The sequence below is a fragment of the Rattus rattus genome, chromosome 7 (assembly GCF_011064425.1).
Source record: "Rattus rattus isolate New Zealand chromosome 7, Rrattus_CSIRO_v1, whole genome shotgun sequence".
Classification (NCBI taxonomy): Eukaryota; Metazoa; Chordata; class Mammalia; order Rodentia; family Muridae; genus Rattus; species Rattus rattus.
The window spans coordinates 92,862,761-92,877,144 of NC_046160.1; the positions used below are offsets into that span (position 1 = coordinate 92,862,761).

Consider the following 14,384-nt stretch of genomic DNA (forward strand, 5'->3'; position numbering starts at 1 on the left):
CCGCGCCGGGAACGGCCTGGGATAGGCGCGCCCGCTGCGCCCAAGTCCCAGGGGCGCGTGCGCGGTCTGGCGTCAGCCGCGGGGGCTGGTCTCTCGCGGCCTCGAGGAGGAGTTGCTGGCGACGGCGGCGACGGAGGAGGCTGGCGGTGGGGAGGGGGCGGGGACTGAAGACTCCGAGGTGGGGGCAATCGGGAGTTTCTGGATTCTTTATCCGGTGTTCGGAGGGCCGCCGGACGGAGGGCTGTGGCTTGGATCGCGCTGAGGAGCGAATAAGAGCGAGCGGATCGGCGGCCGCCGGGTCGCGGAGGTAAGGGGCGGACCCGCAGCGGCGGGGCTGTGGTGATCTTATCAACAGGTTCCTGGGAGCGCGGCGGGGGAGGGGCGGCGGGGCTCGCACCCCCTCCCCGACGCGCCACACGGAGAGGGTCCCCTGGGGAACCCCAGGCTGAGCGGGGCGCCGTGGTGCCAGCCCAACCTTTGTCCCTTGAAGGAACGCTCCTGGTGTGTTACGGGTTGGTTCTCTGGGCCGGGGACGCACCTTGGCGCGGTGGCGGGCCATCCCGCGGGACTTGCGGGGGCCTCGGTAGGGAGTCGTCTAGCTGCACCCAGGCCGGGAGTTCGCGGGTCCCGGGGACTCTCCCTCACCCCACCCCTGACTGAATCAGGGAACCAGCCTGGGAAACACTTTCCCATGGAAGACGGAATGCAGCCAGCGTTCCTGTGACTGAGTCAGCTCCTGGTGTTCTGCTACTCATTGCGTTCTTCAGATAAACAGTTCCTGCTTCCCTGTGACCGCTGCTAAAGTAAAGCCGGCATCTGTAGTGCTTTCTCAGAACTTAGACGGAGGTTGTCCGTTGAACTTTGAAGTCTGTAAATGCTTGCAAGGTACTTTCAATGGATGCCGCTTGGAACAAGTCTTTAGTGTAAATTACGTAACTTACTAAGGATAGCTCTCACCTTCTGTCCAGCTGATTGACACACAGTAATGTGTGTGGAATTTAGATTCGGTCGAAAAGTTTTCCGTGACATTTTACTCTAAAATGAATGCAGCACCTAGGAGGGTTTTTAAGTTAGCGTGCTGTGACTAATTTAGATTTTCAAGAATTTTAAATTCTGAAAGCCAGTGTAGCAAGAATTCTAAAGTTTTGATTTAGCGGAGAAGATGGAAGATATGTCAGGTTTTAATAAGGCACTGTCATGTTTTAATGGTAGTATTCTAATTACCCTTTTTAATTAATTATCCAGAAATTAATAACTTGTTAAATTTTGCAACAGGAACAAATTAGGTGATGTGCTGGTGTCTTTGAAGTATAGGTATTGGTGGGAATGAAAATTAGCTACCTTTTCTTGAAGATGAGCTGTTTTTATAGTATTTCTGCTTTAAAGATCATTCTAAACTGTTGTAGCAGGCTTACATTAAAATGTTAAAGAGCTTTATAGGTAAAACAGACAGATAAAAAGAGATTCATAATCTCTTAAAAATTGAGTAAATTTGCCACGAATGACCAAAAGTCATCACCATGAATTTGACAAATAATGGTGGACTCGTAGTGATAAATTTTTTTTAGAATGTTAAAATAGATGAGAGATTTAAGATAATTCTCCTTAAGGGTGATCCAAAGTGGTACTGTGGCTTAGCGATGCATATTGTCTTCTGAATTGTGATTTATCTTTATTTATGTGTGCATAGGGGCAGGGTATTGACATGTAAGTGCATGTGCCAGTGGAAGCTCAAAGCATTGAATTTCCCTAGAACCAGCGGTACAGGCAGACTCTTGGGGACACACCCCTACCCCCACGCCCCATCCCCGCCATTGTGGGTGCTGGTAACATAACTTGGTTCCTCTACAAGAGCAGTTTGAAGTCTTTACTGCTGAGTCCTCCATCTAGCCTACTGTATTGTGATCTGATTAAAAATCTCAGACTCGGGGTTGGGGATTTAGCTCAGTGGTAGAGCGCTTGCCCAACAAGCGCAAGGCCCTGGGTTCGGTCCCCAGCTCCGAAAAAAAAAAAGAAAAAAAAAAAAAAAAAAATCTCAGACTCACTACCCATACGTAGTTCCCCACCCATGTAAGCCAAAAGCCAAATCTGCTTTCTGTCTTGTCCTGTCTACAATCCTGTTCTTTAAGATACTTTGTAATCCAGAATTCTGAGCCCACTGTTCAGTCTTCTCTTCTGTCGAGGTTTCTCCTGTAATGTATGCACCGCATGCATTAATAAACTCATAACTGAGAATAACCTCCTTGAAGTCCTTTGGATCATAATATGTTAATCACAACTACTTTCATATTAACATTTATACTCAAATTAGACTCAAGTGAGCACTGTAGAAGACTACCAAGTTAACACACGTTACTGTCACAACAATGAGACTGAAAAAACTTAAGATGACAGTATTTAGCATGTTCTTGTAACTTTTCCACAGGTAAAACTCATGCTTTCTTTTCATATATGCTACAGTGAACAGTATGTTGGAACTGTTTTGGGAAAAAATGGTCTGACTTTTATATCAGTGTATTAATGTGTCCTAGTTCTCTAATGTTTTCCTGATTTCAGAGTCTTTATTATACACTTACTGAATTACAGGATCATTAAGTTGGAAGTAATCTTGTATATGTACAGAACATTTTCAGGCCTCAGGGACAAGTTATAGAAGTGGTGATGAGTTTGAAGTAAATGCTTCATACTTGTCTTGGTATTCTACTTTTAGTGGTGTTCTCGTTGTACATGCCTGCCCACTTCTCCCTAGTATCTTGCTTTGTACGTAGCCCAAGCTGACCCAGTGTAACCTAGACTGACCCCAAACCCCTCATTCTCTTGCTTTAGACTTCTAAGTACTGGCATTGCAGGCATGTGCCACCACACCCAGCTCCTTACTAATTGTTAAATATATCAGTAAGTTACTTTCTCCACGTCGTATTAATAACTGCCAGGGTTGTATGCCCTGCCCCCCTCACTTCTGGTTTCTTATTTTCCTTTTTTTTTTTTTTTCAATAACTACACAGTTTATTCCTTTTCTGAAGTTTTTCTTTTTCTTCTAACAGTGCTTAATGAATATCCTGTGTATGTCTGAGAAACCTGTGTTTTCCCAAGATGTATATCACCTGCAAAGGGAGCTGCTGATAGCGTGTTGTGCATTTTTAACTTGATTGGTTACAGCCAAATTGTCCTTCAAGGGCAAATGATTTTCCCCTGCATTTACTCTGTGAGTAGAAGTGCTTTCTTATTTTTCTTATCTTTGCCCATGGTTAGTATTGTCAGACTTAAAATTTTCTGACCATTTGGGTAAGAAATTATGTATTTGTTTCCTTTTTTAAAAAAAGATTAAAATTTTATATATTGGCACAGTCCAAGTTACAAGTTACAATTACTGTCCTTTTTTTTTTTTTTTTTTTTTCCGGAGCTGGGGGCCGAACCCAGGGCCTTGCGCTTGCTAGGCAAGCGCTCTACCCCTGAGCTAAATCCCCAACCCCAGTACTGTCCTTTTTTAAAGTCAGTCTTCCCCCAAACCGTTACCTCTAGCAACTAAAGATTTCCATCCTATAATCTCTCTTTAAGATATCACTTAGTTTTAACCATAACAGTATCATTTAGTTTTTCTTGCCATTCATTTGAAGTTTTTACAATTTATAAAATCCTCTGTGGAAGGCATACCTACCACGCATATGTGGACTACAAAGACACACAGACCCTTTCCTCTTTGGGGAGGGAATAGTTTAAGATGTGGAGTGTTGTTCAAAGCCGGGCTATGTCTTGCTTGAGCTGGAGATTGTCCTTCCTCATCAGACTTGTGCACCACCTGTACACCTGCCTTGTCAGCACCAACCTTGACTTCAGCCCTCCTCGCGTTCTTCGTTGTTTCGTTGCCTCCCTTTAAACTGTTTTCTTGAAGTCTTTTTCTTCTCATACAGGCCATGTCTTATAAGTCTGTGGGAAGGTGTGGGGCACTCCAAGCATTTGCATACTGTCCTTCTGGAGGTGCCATGTTAATCTTTATCTTGCCAGTGTTAGTGAATGTGCAAGCACCGTCTCCTTTTCTTTCATCTAGCACGATATATTTTAGACTCATCCATCCCGAGCATAGCCACAGTTCCTTCCAGTTTATTGCAAACATGGTACGCTCTTGTGTGAATGTACTAGCATTTATGTATCTGTTCACCAGCTGAAAGGCATTTGTGTTTAGACTTGTGATTATTTATAAAGCTGCCACAGATTGATGTGAATGGGTTTTTCAGTGTGAGCATGTCTGTCCTTTTCTCCTGAGTGGGCACTTACAAGTGGGAATCCTGGGTCACATGAGCAAATGTGAATTTAACTGTGTTTAAAGAGGAAACAAAACAGCAGCAAAATTAAAGAAAACCTGTCTTCAATAGGCAAAGCAGTGACCCATGAAGATATTCTAATGATTAAAACTTGTAAATATATTTGGTTATATCTTAGTTTAATTAGGTTGTTAATCAAGGTCTTCGAATATGGAGATTATTGAGGTGGGCCTAATTATCACAAATCTTTAACAGGAGAGAGAGGGAGGGTGGAATCTGGGAAAAAAAAAAGATGCAACAGTAGAAACAGATGGAGAAAAAACCCGCTGGTATGTTTGAAGATAGAAGAGAGGAAGCTCCAAGTAGAGGAATGTGCTTGATTTCCAGAGGTAGAAAATGATAGGAAATGGATTCGCTTTTGGCACCTGGGGGGAGGGGGTGTCTGATAACACTTTAATTTTAGCCCAGGGGATCTGTCAGGCTTATGGAATTAAAAATTCTTAAGTATGTGTTGCTTGGAAAGCCATTGTGGTACTTTGGAGCACTCTGGAAACCTAGTACACCTAGTGATACTTGTGAAATTCTCTTCAAAGTAGCCGAACCACTTTCCATTCCCGCCAGCCATGCATGAGATTCCTGTAGTTTTACATCCTTGTCAGCACTTGGTGTAATCAGTCTTTTTCCTTTTAGCCATTCTAATGGGCATGTAATAGTATGTCGTTGTATTTTTAAAACTAGAGTTCTCTTCCAATTAATAGTGTTAAATATTATTTGATGAGCTTGTTTGCATGCACTCAAACTTTCATTACTTGTGAAATAATGAAATCTTTGCTGCTTTTAAATTTATTTATTTTTAGACAGTGTGTTGGTCTCTTTTCCAGTTACGTCTTCGAAGCTTAGATCTTCCTGCGTAGCCGGGACTGGTGCATGCATCAGCTTCCCAGACTCTATTTTCTTATTGTTGAACTTAGAGAGAATCAAGCATGTGCTTTACTGCTGAGCTATACCCCCAGGCTGAGTTTTGGTAGTTCTTTATAGTGCTGTTTGTTTTTATCAGATAAGTAATTTGCCAAGATTTTTCTTCTAACCTATTAACTTTTTCATCTTCATATCTATCTTTTGAGGTGTTGACATTGTAAACTTTGATGAAGTTCAAATGAGCAATTGTTTATTTTATGGATCTGATCTGTGATATTGTATCTGGAGAAATCGACTTTACTCAGGCTCATTGAGATCCTTCTTTACTTTTCTCCACAAGTTATATATTTTTATACTTCGCACTTAGATTTGTGTTCCATCGCATTAATTTTAATATAAAATGAAAAATACAAGTAGTCTCATTATTTGTCTTGTTTTTCATGACACCTGAAAGGACTTCTTGAAATGCCCAATGTTTTTTGTCAAAACAACATAACATTGGCATATTCTATTGATCTATTTATCTGTCTTTTTACTAATAATACATTGACTTGATTATTGACTATTAAGCATGTCTTAGCAAACAGGAATGTGAATACTCCACGTATTCTCTTTTCAATTCACTGTGGTCATGTCAATTCCATTGCTTTTCCATATAATACCTGATAGCAGGTGAAACACCACATTGGTATTTTGATTGGGATTGGTTTGTCTGTAGATCAACCTGGACTCTTGGTGACTTCATCTTGTTAATTTTTTTATTTATGTTTATTTTTGCAATTCTAACAATTGAAACTGGGGTCTTGAGCATCTGGATAGCTGCTTGACACTAAACTGTATCTGAGTCTGTGTCTAGTCATTTATAACACAGCATTTCTCCTCATCAATTTTGGTCTTTGATTTTGTTCAAGAGAAATTAAATATAGATTCTGCATATTATTAGATCTTTAAGTATTTCAGTCTTTTGTTCTATTATAAATGGCAAAATAGTATTTAAAAATCATTTCTAATTTATGATTGATATGTAGAAATTCAACTAAATTATATAAGTTGACTTATTTTTTTGTGTGTATCTTTTGAGACAGGATCTCACTGTGTAGCCCAAGCTGATCTTAAACTCAAAAATCCTGCCTCAGTGTCTTAAGTATTGAAGATTATGGGCATGTGTCATTGTACCCCCACCTTCTCCCTCTTTTGACACAGTGTTTGCTATCTGGACTGACCTTGAAATGCTAAGCTCAAATGATCTTCCTGCCTCAGTTTCCCAAGTAGCTGAGCCTATTAAGTATTTGTTGCCAAATATATGTATGTAATATATGCCAAATACATATGTATATGAATGTGTATTTGGTTTGCATGTGTGTCTGTGCACCAAGTGTGTACCTATAAGGTCAGAAATCAGATCCCTGGAAACTGGAGTTATGGACAGTTAGCCAGCATGTGGATGCTAGTGTCCTGGTTCCTGTGTAAAAGCAGCACGTGTCTTAACCGATGAGCCATCTCTCCAGCCTGATTTTTTTCCCCCCAAACTCATTTATTAGCTCCCTTCCCAGCCCCCAACACTGTGGTGGTTGGTATATTGTGATTTTCTAAGTAAAGGGCTGTAATATAAAGAAAATTTCTTTTTTCATTTTAGTTTGAATGCTTTTATTATTATTATTATTTTTAACTTTTACTAGCTAGGATTTCCAGTGCTTTGGAATAGGATAAATAAAAGAATATTCTTATGAAGTGAGATCATTGCATTTTCACTTTTAAAAAATAGGCCATTTTATGGATCCTTTGAATTTAATAAGACTTAGTATTTCCCAGGTTATTGAAGTAATTTTTCTTTGGTCATTAATGGTTGTCAGATTTTGTCATATCTTTTCTGCATCTGTTGTGATGACCATGATTTCTTTTTCCCCCTATTAGTCTATTAGCATGATTCATACTAGTTTTTCAGTGTTGAATCAGACTAGTATGCTTTTAGGATTATTTTAAACAAAAAAATCATTTTGGGTTTCTTTCTCAACCAATGCATATTAGCATTCTTAAACTGAAGGAGGTTGGTGACAAGGGTGGGGGGGGTGTAACTCAGTTTTTGTGTTGCTAAGAAAAGAAAGGGAAAGACTTGATAAATTTTATATAAAATTAGGAGAATTAAGAGTCCTTTAACAATTATGTGTGTTTTGCATGTCAGAATTCTTTTGTGTGCATGTGTGTTCATGCTTGTGTGCATATGTATGAGAGGTCTACCTTTGATGTTCTGTAGTACCTGTCCACCTTGTTTTTTGAGATTGTATCTCTCAGTGGCCTGAGGCACAATGATTAAGCTACACTGGCTGGTAACTGAGGCCCCAGGATCTTACCTTTATCTTCCAAGTGAGGGCCACCGCAGCTGGGTCTTTTCATCTGGGTTCCGGGATTGAACTCAAGTCCTCTTGCCTGCATAGCAAGTGCTTTATCAATTAAGCCATCCTCTCAGTCCTTGACTTAAAATTTGTTGATTCATAATTGACTTTGTAGATTGAAGAACTCTTCTTTAAAATTACAAAGTGATCAAAGAAAATGTTATATGTATATCACTGTAGTCAAATGTTCTTCACACTGGGTTTATGTAGACATGTTAAAATAGCTTTAGAAAATGAATTATGGGTTTTGTTATTTGCTTGTTTTATTTATTTTGGTTTCATTTGGTTTTTTTTTTTTTTTTTTTTTGTGGGAAGGGGTAAGTGTTTTTCTTTTTAGTTCTGACTGTCCTGTAACTCACTCTGGCTGGCTTGTCTTGATATTTTTTTAATATAGATGTTGAGAGAGGCTTAATTCCTATTAAAGTCCATTATCTCCCAATGGGAAAAATTGAGCTGGCATATTCATCCCAGGAGATAATCTTCAGCAGTGAAAAGAAGCAGATTAATACATGGCACAACCTGGGTGAATCACCAGATACTGCTTAGTGGGGGGTCTCAAGTTACTGTGTGGTTCCGCTTACATAATGTACCTGAACGGACAGAATTAAGAATGGATGAACAACCCAGGCAGTGTGGCATACAACTTTAATCCCAGCACTCAGGAGGCAGGGGCAGGGGCAGGGGCAGGGGCAGGGGCAGGGGCAGGGGCAGAGGCAGGTAGATCTCTCTTGAGTTTGAGCCCAACCTGGTTTACAAAGCAAATTCCAGGATAGCTGGGGCTACAAAGAGAAGCACTGTTTCAAAAAAACCGAAAATAAATAGATAAAATAGAAAATAAAATAAAAGAATGGATGAACAGATTAGTTGTTAGGGGTTACAGGCATCCTGTGAAATAGGTGTGATCTTCAAAGGCTATGCCAAAGGTCTTGATGAAACTATGGATCTTAACCAACACTATGAGCATGTGGTTGTCATATGTGCTGTAGTTGAAAAGGTTAGCAAAGATTAGGAGCTCTGTATTTTCTTATAACCGCATATGAATTTCAAAGTAAAAGTTCTAATTTAGGAGGAAAAAAAAAAGGAAAAGGTCTAACAATTTATATCTTGAAGATCTAGAACCTAGGAGAATGCCTGGAAAGAAATTGTATTCCCTATAAAGGACGAGGCCATCCAGGTAAGAATTTAATAAAGAAATAAATTCAGTTTGCACACTTGACAATTTCTTCAGGTACCAGAGATCCTATTACAGGAATTAGTTCTCTTGTCAGAGTGCAAAGGTAGTTGCCCAAATGAATGTGACTGTTACAATAAAACTTTATGGTTTGTGCATCACTTACTGATAGGGAGAGATTCTGAGAAATGCAATGGTAATGGGTACGCTCTCCCAGGTTACATTGCAGTCAGGATCAGTACAGAAGTTGTCCCAAGTACAACGTTTCCTCTTCTGTTTCTTCATTAGCATTACTTGCATTACTTAGGCCTTAGCCTGAGAACCAGTAGAGCTCACTTACACAGAAAGGTAGTGCTTGGCTTGATTTCCCTGCCCTTACCATAGGTCAGTGAATCAGAAGAGAAGGTAGGACAAACAAAATTATAATTATGTCTCCATATACTATGACACAGAAGAATTTTATGTGAGTAGGTTTGAGGAAACACCTCTGCTGAAGTCAGATGTGATAACTTATCATGTAATCCCAGCACATAGGAAGTTGAGGCAGGAGAATTGCCTTTGAGGCCAGCCTGGGCCACAAAGTGCCTTCTGGGACATCGTGAGACAGAGTGAGCCTTGTCTCAAAAACCCAAACACCCTCCCCTCCCCACCCCCCACACAGGAAGGGGTTGATCAGGGAGACATACAAAAGCATATGGGGACCAGCTGCTCATTTGAAAAATTAAAAGAAAATTGGTGTAATTACAATGCAGAGAAAATATGAGAAGTATTGGTCTGAAAATCTTAATTCAGTCTATATTCAGAAGTGTGGAGCTGTTCATTTAAGACAGTGAATTTTACATGTATAATGAAAAAGTAGGAGTAGTCTCTAAAATAAAATGACAGGATCTCACAGTATTGCCCAGGCTAGCCTCAAACTCAGTATCCTCTTACTTCAGCCTCATGAGTACTAGGATTCAAGATACATATTTCTAGCTTGGTGAGCTTTTATTTTACAAAGACAAAATGATTTAATTCAGAGTTTTTATTTACATGAAAACTCAGACAAAACAAAATCCATTCTACTTCTTTATACCGAAATATCATAGAACTCACATACATTCGTGGGTTGATCAGAATGTATTGCTTGCTTGCTTAGTGAGTACATTAAAAAGCAAAATAAAATATACAGTAAGTGCTAGATTGTTGGATTTTGAGCTTAATACCTTCATGAAATGTGGGTGAATGGGAAAACCTGCATCCTTATTAAATATATTTTGAGGTGTGAAAAGTTTTCTTCTATCAAACTATAGACGACAGCTTAGTTGTGAAGATTAAGATTTTAGTAATTTATAATTGAGCTGTTTAAATTTGAGTTTATGGGGGGCTGTAAGGGGGGTGGATGGGGAGGGGAACATCCTTAGAGAAGGGGAAGGAGAGGGGTTAGGGGGCTGATGGACAGGAAACCGGGAAAGGGAATAATATTTAAAATGTAAATAAGAAATACCCAATTTAATGAAAATGGGAAAAAATTGAGTTTATCAAACATTTAGCATAGGAATTGTTACATTTGACCTTCTTGTTTTTTAAGTTTATGCTTCCTTTTGTTAGTTAATAGTTCCCTCAAAGACCCTAAACATAAAGGCTTTGAGACCTCTTAGGTTGTTGTCTTTTGATCTCTTAAGACAGGAGATTACTATTTTAAGCTTCACAGGTGATTTTGCCTCTGTTGTAGGTATTCAGTTCCTCTGTTAGAGTGCAAAGGTAGTTATCCAAACAACCATAACCATGCTTCAATAAAACTTTATGATTTGTGCATCACTTACTGACACATGTATGTTCTGAGAAATGTAGTGTACCATTTGTAATTATTTCATGGTGTGAACATCACAAAATGTGCTTACACAGACTTAGATGGTGTGGGTCAGTTACTCTGAGACCTCAGAGTACAGTATTAACTGCCATTTCAGCACAGCATACTTCATCTCAGAAAGCCTTTTTATAAGTAGGCATAGACTCTAAAATAATGATTAGAAGTTTAGTATAAATAATAAAAACATCCAGTGGTATTATTGTGCCATTATCAAGTATACATGCTACACACAATTGTACATTTGTACTTTTATATGCAGAAGGATTTGTTTACATCAATGTCAGCATAAATGTGATCCATTACAGTCTTTTGGGATCAGTGTCTTAATGTCGTCTGTCTTGACTTGAGAGTCTTTATGCTATGTATTACTGTACCTGTTTAAAAAAAAAAAAAAAGAAGGGTGTGCTTGATTTGACCCTTGGGTTTTGCCTACGCACCTCTCCTTTAAGTCAACTCCTCCCCTCAAAAAAAAAAAAATCAGTGTGGGAAATAAGAATTGTAGAAGAAACATTTAGTTTAAATTTAATAGATATTTAACTTTGTTACAATTTTAATGGATTTGGGGGATCTAAAATACTATGTTTAGTAACGTGTGTGTGTGTGTGTGTGTGTGTGTGTGTGTGTGAGAGAGAGAGAGAGAGAGAGAGAGAGAGAGAGAGAGAGAGAGAGAGAGAGAGAGATCTTTGGAAGCAATTGTCAATGCGTTTTTTCCTTCTGATTTCTTTCCTGGCATATTCATTACAGTACATACAAAGTATACATCTTTGTGTCCTACTTTGCTGCATTTACCAGGGCCAAGAGTTTTCGAGAGCCCTCGGGGTCTTTCAGTATAGGATCATTATCATCTACAAGCCAGGTTAATTTGATTCCCTTCTTTCCAATTTGTATCACTTTTCTTTCTTTCTCTTGCCTCTTCTCTGGCTAAAACTTCTGAGCATCATGATGAGTAAGAGTGACTCTTGATGTCACTCAGTGTGGTGCTTGCATAGCATTCCTGAGGGCCCTGGGTCAATACCTGGTGTCACCAAACATGAGTAAATAAGTAAGATTCCCTTTGTTTACTCGTAATTCCACAAGAAACTGTATATGGCTGCCATTAGCATGTTCTTAATATGTTTCTCTATAACAGTATTCAATAACATTTATATATATATATATATTACTTTCTTTGTAACAAATATATGGGGTTTTTACTTTTTAAGATTGTTAAAAAAAATTTATGTTTCTAATTTTTTTGCCTGAATGTATGTATGTGTATATGTGTCCACATGCATGCAGGCCAGACTCATCAAGTCCCTGAGTCTGGAGTTACAGACGGTTATATGGGTGCTGGGATCTGAACTCAGGTTGTCTACAAGATCAACAAGTGCTCTTCACTGCTGAGCCATCTATCCAGGCCTCCTTATAACAAGTTTGTAAGCTGGAGGTCGAAATTATTATTTTCTGTATTTAACTGTGCCCTGAAATATCAAACACAAACTATTTTCTGAAAGATAACCCTAGAAGAAAAAAATTTACTAAACAGCTCTTTAGTTTTAGAATTAGAAATTAATTTGGGGCTTGCTGTATAGTAAGCAGAGTACTTAACTGGTGTGCACAAAGTGCTAGGTTTGATTCCCAGCAGCACATAAACTGAATGTGGTGGATCACACCTGTAATTCAGCACTCAAGGTGTAGAAACAAGATGTTCAGAGTTCAAGGTCATCTTCAGGTACATAGAAAGTTTGAGGCCAGCCTGGGACACATGGTACTTTATCTGAAAAACAAAACAAAAATGCAGAGAGTTTTGTTATCTGATGGTTCTTTCGTCTCCTCTGAAACGCATGCATAGTGGAGTCGCAAAGAGATTCCTAGGAGTTAGGTCATGAGGCTCTTGCCTATCGAAGAGCAACACATGTGACTTCTAAATATTTTTGAAAATGAGTCACTTAAAAGGAATTAATAGATGCTTAGCCATTAGCCAAAGGGAAGTTAGTAAGTTTTTGGAGGCTTAAAAATAACCACCTTTTTGGAAAAAAAAATTTTTTTGATGTGTATGGGTGTTTTTCCTGCATATATGTCTGTGCACTTGTGTTCAGAGGAGGGTATTGGATCTCCTGGAGCTGTAGTTAGTGGGAACCACCATGTGGGTGCTAGGTATTAAACCTGGGTTCTCTGGAAGATCAGCCAGTGCTTTTAACCACGGAGGCATCTCTCTAGCCCCCATAATAATCATCTCTTTCTCTCTCTTTTTTACTTTATTCTTTCTTATTGTTTTAGAGCAATATAAATATATACCATGACTAAATCACATTGCCTTTTGCTGTCCCCTAATGCTTTTTTTTTTTTTTGATTTATTTATTTATTATATATAAGTACACTGTAGCTGTCTTCAGATACACCAGAAGAGGGCATCGGATCTCTTTACAGATGGTTGTGAGCCACCATGTGGTTGCTGGGAATTGAACTCAGGACCTCTGGAAGAACAGTCGGTGCTCTTAACCTCTGAGCCATCTCTCCAGCCCTGTCCCCTAATTCTTAATTCAAGTGGTATTCTTTGTTTCATCTCTTGATGTGTTAAGCTGTGTGCTGTTGCCTTTGTTTCTATTCTTTAAGTATTACCAACCACCTTTCCAAGTTTTTACCAGTATTCTCTCTTTAGGAATGTAAAAATTGAGATTCAAATGAATTTATTCAAAATCATATTGTTGGAATTCATTTTAATCTCAAGCCCTGGTGTTTCTTTGTACTGTAGCCTACTTAAGACTTACTTAACATTGTCTTTTTGATAAGATTACAATCATTTTGAAGAAAGCCACATTAAATTTACTTGGTTTTTAAAATATACTTGAATTAGAGTGAAGGATCTTGAGAAAAATTACTAATTAAGCTCAATATAGGTAGAAAGAATGTCTTTTTTTTTTTTCTCTCTCTTTTTCTTTTTTCTTTTTTTTGGAGCTGGAGACCGAACCCAGGGCCTTGCGCCTGCTAGGCAAGCGCTCTACCACTGAGCTAAATCCCCAAGCCCCAACAATGTCTTTTTATCTGAGTATCTTAGTGCTTAGTGTGGCTGTGATGTATTAAGAAGTGTGTTCAGTCTTTGTTCTCTGCTCCTGACGAAGAACTTTTAAATCCCTTGGAATTTCCCTAGTGATAAGAGTATCTTTTGTTGCAATGACGCACTTCTTGCCTGAACTCTTAAATGGCTTCAGGTTGGGACTGGTCACCAGAAAGATCAAGGCATGATTAGAGGTTAACTCTGTACCTCTGAGGAGTTAAGGTGGAGTAGAGTTACCAATGATTAATCTCCATGCTGTGAAAATAAAGCTTACATTAATAATACTCTAAAAGATAGCATTCAGAATCTTCTGGGTTGGTATGTGTAGGAGAGTGGCATACCTGGAGAAGACACAGGAACCATACCATATTCTTACCCTCATACTTTCCCCTATGCCTCTCTCCCATTTGGATTTCCTAAGTTGCATTCCTTTATGTAAACCAGAGATTATGTGCAAAATACCTTCTTGAGTTCCTTAGCCATTTGACAAATTCTTGTACACGAGGAAGGGATCATGTGAACCCTTGGTTAATAACTAGCTGCGTGATCAGAATCACAGGATGCTTAGGACATAAGACTGATGTCTGAAGTGGAGGCAGTCTTGAGATCTGCACCATACTGTGGGTAGATGGAGGTGGATGAGAATTGTAAGATCTTTCAGTTGCTATCTGAAGAATTGGAGAGTCTTCAGGGATGGGAGACCATTTGATGTTGGGTATTTAGCGGGCTGGAGAGATGGCAGTGAAGATGG

The 14,384-nt window shown here is 39.1% G+C and overlaps 1 protein-coding gene across 2 annotated transcripts in view; it reads left to right on the top strand.

Annotated features, from left to right (window-relative positions):
* Positions 1-527: 527 nt before the first annotated feature.
* Mpp5 (membrane palmitoylated protein 5) overlaps positions 528-14,384 on the top strand; it is an 88,963-nt gene continuing 75,106 nt past the window's right edge. For both annotated transcript variants that reach the window (XM_032907992.1, XM_032907993.1), the window contains exon 1: positions 528-885. The gene's annotated coding sequence lies outside the window, so the exon portion shown is untranslated. The remainder of the gene's footprint in view (positions 886-14,384) is intronic.